This window comes from Anopheles maculipalpis, chromosome X (assembly GCF_943734695.1).
Source record: "Anopheles maculipalpis chromosome X, idAnoMacuDA_375_x, whole genome shotgun sequence".
In the NCBI taxonomy this organism is placed as follows: domain Eukaryota; kingdom Metazoa; phylum Arthropoda; class Insecta; order Diptera; family Culicidae; genus Anopheles; species Anopheles maculipalpis.
This window is the reverse complement of record NC_064870.1, coordinates 6,827,364-6,835,393: the sequence shown is the minus strand read 5'-3', so window position 1 is coordinate 6,835,393 and position 8,030 is coordinate 6,827,364. Positions and strand designations below refer to the sequence as shown.

The following is an 8,030-nucleotide window of genomic DNA, read 5'->3' as shown; positions in this document are numbered from 1 at the left end:
CATACCTTTAGGCGCATTCTTAACACCTAACAATACGCCTTAAAGTACGTACGTTTGGAGTATTCCTCCTACAAAGCTGTCACCTGGGAACCCAACACAAAAAAATGACAGTTCAAAATTAGTAGATAAACCTGTCTTACAGGAGTGTATGAGGCATTCATATGGACAGAAGGGAGCAATGGTAATATTTGTGTAGAGCTTTACTTCTTTCCCTTGTTTCACTTATTTATGGTCAAAAAACTTTCTACACTGTTATACCTTCGAGGTCCTCCTTTTAGGGCCTTTTTTTCTCCTTTCAGTGACACGTACACGCGAAGAAAAAAATGAAAGGGCTGTGGAGATATAACGTACGGTCGTCCTACCCTTACACATCTCATCAGCAATGGAATAAAGGGAGGAGGGGGGGTAGAGAGAGAGAGAGCACAGTACACCCGTAAGGGTGGCCTGTTTTTTGCAAAAAGCAAATTATTATTAAAGAATCCGGAAAAGACGCGCACGCTATTAGTAATGGAAGGGCTTCCAGTGCGTTAGTGAGGTAGAAGATGGGGTGAAGAGTGTTTGTATGAGTGTGTGTGTGTGTCTGTTTGGGAAGTTAGTTGCCTCGCGTAGACAACAACGATTACTATAACTTGTGTTATTAAATGAGGATGGTTTTTAATTAAGCCTTTGATGAACGAGAAGAAGGCGTTGTAATGATGTGGTAGAACGGAAAGAACGGAGAGTACGCCTCAACTACCGTTCCGAAAACATATTGGAACATTTTGACCTTCCTCGGCCGGGCGCAGCACAGAGACGACTCTTCGCCTCCGTAGACATCGCCCGTTTTCGGGGAGATACCTAAGATATTGAAGTTGGTCCGACTCCGACTACTTAACTGGATAAAATCATCACGCCCTATCTGAAGTCAATGGAGCTCGCATTCCACCCTTGCACTGAAACGATGTCATATAAAAGCATGCTCAACCCTTCCGAGACGTTTGAGTCATCACCCTTAACCCTTACCCGCAGTCGACGATGGCAAACAGCAAAAAGAACATCGAGACACGATTATACTCTCGATGACAAACGGTTTGATTGTCGTGGCTGGTAAGCGCGTGTTGGAATCCGTAAATCATCGCATCATCATCTTCATTAAATGAATTTATGTCCCATCGCTCGTCCTCATCACACCGACCTCGCTTCCCCTTCCCCTCCTACTTGCCCCGCTGCAGGAGGTGGTGAGTTTTGCCTGTGCTGTTGTTGTTTTGTGCAGAATCGTTCCTTGTAATTTCCTGTTATGACTCTCTCTCTCTATCTCTCTCGCTCTCTCTCTCTCTCTCTCTCTCTGCTTCGCTACAACGGCACATACATCAATCTCTGCGTTCAATATCCGGCCGGCCGGAAACAGGCAATCAAAAACCATTTAAACGGGACTATGACGAGTTTTGTCTCTTGTTCGGGACACCTAGTTCAGGTGCCATGCCTCAGGGGAGGGTTTGGGGGAAGAAAAAACAAACATCAAGACGCGACAATTTATCCACTGACACGTTGCCAGTTTGTTGTAAACCGTTCTTTGGAGATATTATTTTCGTACTCGGCAAGAGGAGGTCGGCACAGGGAAGTGAGGCGTTTTTCATGCCTTGGTAAAAAAAAACAAACTTTGGAATAACTTCGTTTTATTGGAAAATTCATTCACACCAACCGTGTGCGTGCGTTCAAGGATGGATGGTTGAATTCAAAAGGGTGAAGCGAACGAGTGTGAGATCCACAAATGCGCACACTAGGCTGTGTAAAAGTATGTCTAGGATGTGAACTTTTTTTTTAAAGAACGGTCAGACCGCATCGATATGTGATGTGTGAAGTTCAAATGATGAAAAAATTTCTTTTGTTGTTTATTATTCTAACTTAGCTGAATTAATCAACTAGTTAGTATAACTCTCGAGTCTTCCTCCAAAACCACACTGAGTAACGGAACGAGTGTTGCGTTTTGCATACATTCAGATATTTTTCGCATGGTTATGAATATTTTCAGCTGACCGTCGGCTGATTGAGAATGAGTAGTAACATCCTCTCATTCAAATAGGTGCTCCTTATGGGCAGAGAACGGTTTTCAATACCAATTTATTATTTTATTTTTTCTTCCAATCAATGCAACCAGTTTATACCACACTGAAAATACACTGTTCGATCTTAAAAGCACGTATTGCGCGTTGCATGCATTAAGGCGTATTTTGCTTAGTGCAGAAAATAATTTATTTTTACAGGAGGAGGGTCGATTCTTTTGCCTAAAATTGAATCTATTTCTAACCCATAAAAAAAGTATTCTTCTAATGTTTCTAAAATAATGGTGCTCACTGTATATTACCAGCACTTCATTTAGCACACTCGAATCCCGGCGGAAGGCGGAAATGAAAGACATCTCCCTCTGTCTCTCCCACTTGGGAATGGATAGGAGAGCGTGGTAAAAAGAACGCAAGGGAAAATGGTACCGACTGGTGCGAATAACGGGATCAATGATGAATCATGAGACGAAAGTTTGCCTTAAAATTAAATATTTCCACGTTTTTTTTTCCACGGGTTTGTTTACACCCTCTTTTATCGTTTACTTTTTTTCAAGTTCATCCTACTTCCCATGCACTATTTCTTTCTCTCTCTCTCTCTCTCTCTCTCTCTCTCTTTCTCTTTTTTTTCTCTTTTACTCACTGAATTTCTCCCTCTTTTAACTCATTTCCTGCGTTTGTAAACAATTTTGTGTAAGAGTTTGTGTGTGTCATCAACACCCTTGTCTCCCGTGTTCAATAACCAAACGTACCCCCGCTTCCCTCCCCTTCTTCGCCCACACACGCACACACATACTATTCCGCTGCCAGCCCACCCAAAGCGCACTCACAATTCATTACCCATTTACGGCACATTCCGTTGCATACTTTACGGGCGCTCAAGGTGACAGTTAGAGGTTGCTGTCAGTTGTGTGCCACGTTTGCACCGAGGGAGGTTGCGCGAGCGGGTTGGGAAGCGAATTTTTCGTTCTTTTCTTTTCGTTTCCCTTCACCGGGCACTAACGGGCAAAGATAAGGGAAATACGACGAATGATAGATAGTAATTAAAAAAGCTGACAACACACACACACACACACACACAAACCCTGGAGACTGAGATTCCTTCGTCACATGAAGTGACGCCTCGAGAAGGTTTAATTGCGTTAGTTGATGCAGGGCAGTTTCATTTTATTTTAACTCTCAGCAGGTAGTTTTCACCTGTCAAAAACGATTAGTTACAACGGAAAATGGAAACGGTGTAATAACGGTTCGAATTGTCCTTTGCGAGTGGTGTCATTTTGATAGTAAAAAGGAGCAAGGGAGAGATAACAAAAAAACACCCGTCATCTTCTTCGGGGAGTTCATTTGGAGTTGGATTTGGAGTTCCTTTTTCGCGATATCCCAGAGCAGTATTTGGAAGTTTATTAATGCAACGCGAGTCTGACGTTTCACGAGCTGTCATTTGTTAGTAAACACGAACACTAATAAATCATACGCTCTTCTAGGAAGCGGCATATTTAAATGAATGCAGGAGGGCACCAAGCCCGGAACCGTTGCATGTCGGATGAGTGTATTTCTCATCTCTATACTGACATTAAAATTTGGCCCCGACCACTATTTACTAGCAAAATGGTTTGCCATAAAATCCTACGAAAAGTAAAACTAAAACCTGCAACACTGCTACAAGTTGCTGAGTGCAGTAATAAAATTTATAGTGCCATTCAACTGCTGCAGTATGAAAAGTCCAGCACACAGCATTGCGTGTCGGTAAGTACTTTCGTGGAAAACGGCCGATATCAAGAAGATAATCGCGCTCGAGTGAAATATCAGACGCTAGATGGCAATAGTGGGAAGGAGCTTGCTCGCTTACTCACACCCAAATACACTTGCTATTGGAAAAAAAGAACTAGAAAGTTAAAAGTTGACGCCTTCTTTCCCACCGGATATCGGAAATATGTCCCCTTTATCGAAGCATCTCGATCTCTACACCGGCTAACCCATCCGGAGAGTGCATCGGACGATTTATGTTGCGAAGAAAACGTGTGTGAGTGGTTTTGCATCCCCAGCACAATGGAACACCAACTGGAAGTTAACCTCACTCACATACACACACACACATTCACACAAACACACATACAAACAGCGCGGGCATAGTGCCGCCGAACCCATTGTGTGCTGGGTTGATTCGATAGACGACTACGAAAGCAACCATCCTGTACGAGCAGTTCGAACTTCGAGCGCTGCTCAGAAAGCATCCAACCGCACCGTATGCCAAGCCGGGCTGTGAAAGAACTACGGCGCGTTCCCGTGTGCGTTGGAAATTCCGGTTTTTCCGAACTAATAAAATTCGGTCCAAGTTTGGCGGCCGTGTGTCCCCAGAACCCAGGGTCTGGGATTCGCGCGCGAGGGTAGTTGCAGGAAATAACCTAATATCCTTCGTGCATCCGTTTGGCTTGGTACTGTCTCTCTTTCTCGCTCTTCCTCTCTTCTCCATTCCCATCGAAGCGCGTGTCTTTTTGCGACGTTTCCGATACAGAATAAGGGATCAGGAGGGGAGAGGGGGTGAGCAAGGGAAGGGAGGGAAGGTGTAAGTGTCGGTGAACGTATGGGGGGGGGAGGGGGGCCACACTAGCTCCAAATTGGTGTGTGATGCCATTTTTAAGCGAGCATGAAGCGAACGCATTCGAAAATGACATTTCGTAGCATACATTCAGGGGTGCGCAAATAATAACCCGCCCTGATAGAGGTGCGACCCGCACTGCTCCGTCCGTGCGACTGGGAATGGAAAATGTCGCCTGTGCATGAATAATAAAGACGATTGTGTCTGCCGGACGGACAAGCCACCGTGGAAAAGATGTATCTGAACAGATTTATCATGCCGAGAGTGGGGAGTGCGTTTGCGGCGAGGGTAGACAGCGGAACGGAGAATGATGAGGGTTAAAGAACTTAATAAGGGCGAAAGGAGAGCTACTTTGGTGTTTGCGTGAGATTTTTTTTGTATATAGTGTGAAAATTGTTGACAAAAAATAATTTAATAAAAGCATTTAATGCGCCTGAATTTCTGCAAAGAACTACACACATGTAATAAAGTTCTTTTCTTTAACATTTTCTTTACGAGCCGCTCCAAGATTTTAAAGCCTAAAAGTATGCAATATTATGTATTGAGCACGCTAGTAATCCATATTTACTCATCTTCTTCTTCTTCTTAAATTAAGATGGCCGATTTTAGGCCTCCCTATGGCAGGTTGCGTCCTAATCTACGTCATCACTGTCATTTTTGTTCTAGACAGACGTCTTTATCACTAATTAGTATTATTGTAATTTTTTAATCTCGCAGGTTTCAATCGGACTATCCACCAGCGAATATAATCAAGTGAAGAAGGCCAGAAATAGCACAGCTAAAAAAGAGCTAAAGATAGACGTGGCTAGTCTGGGTTAAATTATCTAAAGAATAGATTTCATTAATTAAGCAACATACTTTGAGATTATAGACGAGTTAACGGCAGATATCACAAACTGATAATACGTTGGTCACAAACGCATCGTAAGAGTATCATGCGACGTTGTAAATTAAATCTAAATAATGCAAAGTCACAACGAAGTTAGCTCAATAATGTCACCTGATAAGATAACAAGGCCGCCGACGACGTTCATACGTATTAGCTAAGCACTCGGCTACGAACGAAGTAATGCTACGAACCCAGCAATAGGGAAATTAAACTTATTCTATGCCTCTATCCAGATATTCATAGGGATTTTTCTTGTCCTCAATATGAACGGTCTGCAACTATTTTTTTTTTTCTTAAAATGTCCGTTACTGTTCATTTATTTTTTTCAAACGAAAAGTTCATCCAAAAGCTTCACGGGAAGCACAGCTTTACGCACCCAGCTTGGTGCGAAAGCTTCCAAAAGTTACCTCGACGGAAGTATGCTTTTGCAGAAAGCTAATAGCGCAAGTTTGAGTTTTCTGAACTTTTAGCGCTGTTATCCCATTATACCCACTTATTACCAGTGCTAATGAAGCTGCTAACAAGGCAAAAAGAACAAGAAAAAGGCTGAGCTCATAGCAGAATGTTTTATTGCATTAGATAATACATGCTAGTAGATGTTTTGAGTTAGCTTTGTTCGAAATCGGCTAAATGTATGCAATCAGCAAGACAGAAACACTTTTATAAGCCTTAATACTGCGCTTTTGAGTGATACTGAAACGCGCTTGCTATCCGGGGACACCCTACTCCTACCAATACCCTTACCTACAGGCAGGTAACCTGTACCTGTTACCATAGCACCAGCATTGGTTGTTTATCGCATTGTAGGACACACTATTGATTGCGTTTCCCGACCAAAAAGTCCTACATTAATCATCCTTACTCTACAGCGAAATAATTTAAAGCAGTTGAAAAAAGATGTCACCACCGAAACGCGTTCCAAGAATACCTCCAAAGCGAAACTCCGAGCTAGAACAGCTAATAAAATCGCTCGAACAAAAGCTCCAGAAGGTAAGTAGCGCTGGTGTTCGATTGGTTTGAGCTCCGTACGTTTCTTCCGCTGCAGCACACACCGAATGATCCGATCGATCTGGACATGACGCACATTATCCCGAGAAGGTTGTACGATCGCTTGCGGCGTATGGTGAAGCTGCCACCGTACGATGACCGTGAGTTTGAGGGGATTCTAGCAGTCCGGCTGCAGGATCCGCCCGGTTCGAGTGAGGGTGAACGGCACAGCACGGACGACGAAGACGACCGTACGGTGGCGCGGGTGGGTGAAGCTGTTGGTGAGGATGTGCAACCGTTCGAGCTGGTGGTGGAGGAACGATCCGCTGCCCGGTCGCGGATCATTCCGGCCGACACGGAGAGCAACTGGATGGAGGCGTATCTGCGCAAGACGGGCAACGAGCGTATCCGGTGGCAGACGAAGTACTACCGGACGGACCAGAAGCTGCTCGATAAGCCACTGTTTCAGCAGATCGAGGAACTGATCGATCTCGGTGCGCAAGATTTCTCCGAGTGGTTGAACGGGCTCGGGGCGGAAAAGTCCAACATCACGAAGGACATCATCAAGCAGCTGTTTTCGATTGAGATTGAGGATGAGATGGCGAGGGCTCTGCGGGTCGATACACGCGAGATCCGAGCCATCCCGACGGATGCCGCACAGCACTGGAATCTCGAGCATGTGCGTTACTCAGTATCTCGCTCGTGGCATGTTGGAGTGGCAGTAATGGAAGGTTTTTCTGTTCCTCGCAAACTTACAGATGGCACTACAGAACCGTATCGCACAGGTGATGGCAGCCGATCGGCGAACCATGGCGAAGGTCCGCACGCAGCACGTTGCGTTCGGACGTACGCTGCCGGCCGAGCTGCGTACGACCAGTCGCACCGATGCGTCCGACACCATCCAGCCCGACTTCCCGGACGATCTGCGTACGCTGCGCGCCCTCTTCCAGGACATACGTCATCTCCGCTCGGTGCGCTATCTGATCGACCATCTGCGTACGCGGCCGGACATACAACGGCCCCGGTATCTGCTCGAGGCCGGCCTCTTCCGGTCGGGCATCGGTGGGCGGAGCACACCGTTCTATCAGCAGGTGCTACCGCGGAAAGCAATCCTCGACAGTGTGCGGCAGCACCACAAGCAGCAGTAATCCTACCTTCGTTTTGCATCGCGATAAGCGCGCACACTAATTATCTGTAGGTGGAGCAGGAGGACGCACGCACAGCGAGGTAACGAGCGTGAGAGAGAGAAGAAAGGCGGAGAGGAAGCATGCTCGATGTAAGTGCAGTTTTGATTTTAGTAAAATAAAACGGAACCGCGATAAGGGTTTCGCATCGAGGCTTCTTCTTTGCGGGAGTGGGGTATGCTTCAGGATGAAGATTTTCTTTCCTGTTTCTATTTCGGAGTTGCACTCTAGGTCGTTCGGCCAGATACATCTGATAGCAGTGTGTAGGTGTTCGTCCGTGTTTCAGAGGGGCTTTATCGTGATTCGGTTTGTGTTATCCGGTATCTTTTAGC

The 8,030-nt window shown here is 45.4% G+C and overlaps 1 pseudogene; it reads left to right on the top strand.

The window, feature by feature from the left end:
- The first annotated feature begins 3,647 nt into the window (after positions 1–3,647).
- LOC126562978 (uncharacterized) lies at positions 3,648–7,662 on the top strand (annotated as a pseudogene).
- Positions 7,663–8,030: the final 368 nt, after the last annotated feature.